General features: G+C 42.5%; 1 protein-coding gene across 3 annotated transcripts in view; it reads left to right on the forward strand.

Annotated features, from left to right (window-relative positions):
* Positions 1 to 1,444, forward strand: part of HIVEP2 (HIVEP zinc finger 2) — a 105,260-nt gene that overhangs the window by 64,618 nt on the left and 39,198 nt on the right. For 2 of the 3 annotated variants that reach the window (XM_004701970.3, XM_045294434.1), the window contains exon 2: positions 298 to 392. The exons of the other annotated variant lie outside the window; for it this stretch is intronic. The gene's annotated coding sequence lies outside the window, so the exon portion shown is untranslated. The remainder of the gene's footprint in view (positions 1 to 297; positions 393 to 1,444) is intronic. 3 annotated transcript variants of the gene reach the window in all.

Consider the following 1,444-nt stretch of genomic DNA (forward strand, 5'->3'; position numbering starts at 1 on the left):
ATGTATTAATTATAATGGAGAGTACTTTGAAAGTGATCAAGTTGTTTTATAAAAAAATAAACACACAGCTTTGAAAAAAATTCTGGGGTTTTTTGGGTACCCCCTCATATAAGATACACACACACACACACACACACACACACACTTTTTTTAATCGGGGAGGAGATAAAAGGTCTCCTGAGAATGCCAGTTCCAAATTTTCTTGCCTAAGGGAAGACCGTTTTGGTGGGTGAATAATAAGCATGCTTATTAAATCCATTATGTCATTATCTTCTATACCTTCTTGTTCATTTTTAGATTCCCAGAAGTTGCATATGAGTTCCAGTGGGGAGAATTGGCATCTTGGAAAGCAAAGACGGTTGTGATGCAGTTTTTTGATATAAGGATCACAGGTTAATAATAAAAACTTATTCTTCTACCCTACCATTTTCACTTTTAGCTTGAAAGATAATTTGTACCTATAATGCAGCATTGATTTTTGTCATCAAATCTGGAAGAAAACAATGCATAGTCTATTAGAGAGGAGAGCATTCTGAAGGTCTGATTTGGTTTGGTTTCTCATAAGAGGCTGATTTTAGTTATAATCTCTTAGATTGAGGTACGTATTCTCCCTCACTTCTTTCTGACCTAGGGCTTTTGAATGTGAAACTGCACTTAGTAAACCCTAGTAACTTGGCCATGGAATGGGCAGACATCGGAAAGGTGACATCACCATGATAATGGTAGCTCTACAGAGGGAAATTTTAAAAGTGGCATGTGCCGGTCAAAATGTCTTGACCAAATAGGCAAAGTGCACCTGCATCTGCGGTGCTGTCCTCCTAGGAGCCAGAGAGAAAAGTGTGCTTCAGACTTCCATGAGGTTTTCGGTATCAAATTCCGTTTGAAGGTAGGTCAGAGTGTGTATGATCATGCCAACGTTTCTGCTTTTCCTCCCAAGGTTCTCTGAATTGCTTGGCCAAGCTTTTTAACATAATCTACAGTATTCTCCTCAAATTGGCGATGTGTGCGCTTGGGGGAGAACCGAGGTTGTTAGGGGGATTTTACTCATAAAAGGGGCATTTATAATGAATTTGGCTCTCAAGACGGTGCCTTTTTAAAACCATCCTGTGGAAATAAGTGTGTATTCAGCCGGACTCCGCTGGCACTGCTTATGCATTTTCGGTGGGTCTCTCTTTGCCCTCCCCCGGTCCTCGAATGCATACTCTGAGCAGTGAGGGCGGGCCTCTCGGGGGTAGATCACTCCCTGGTAAAACAAGAGTCTCCTGAGATGCCCAGGAAATAGTCCTAAAATGTTTTGTCATTGGTTTGTTGATGAGGATGTATAGTGTGGATTGGTTGACTCATAGGGACCCAGTACAGTGAGATACTGTGCAACTAACCGCAAGGTTGGCGCTTCGAGCTGACCGGTGATCCCGTGGGAGAAAACCGTGGGGGGGTGTGGGGG

The sequence above is a fragment of the Echinops telfairi genome, unplaced genomic scaffold, assembly GCF_000313985.2.
Source record: "Echinops telfairi isolate 266 unplaced genomic scaffold, ASM31398v2 ScPeMD7_3533;HRSCAF=4204_0, whole genome shotgun sequence".
Lineage (NCBI taxonomy): Eukaryota > Metazoa > Chordata > Mammalia > Afrosoricida > Tenrecidae > Echinops > Echinops telfairi.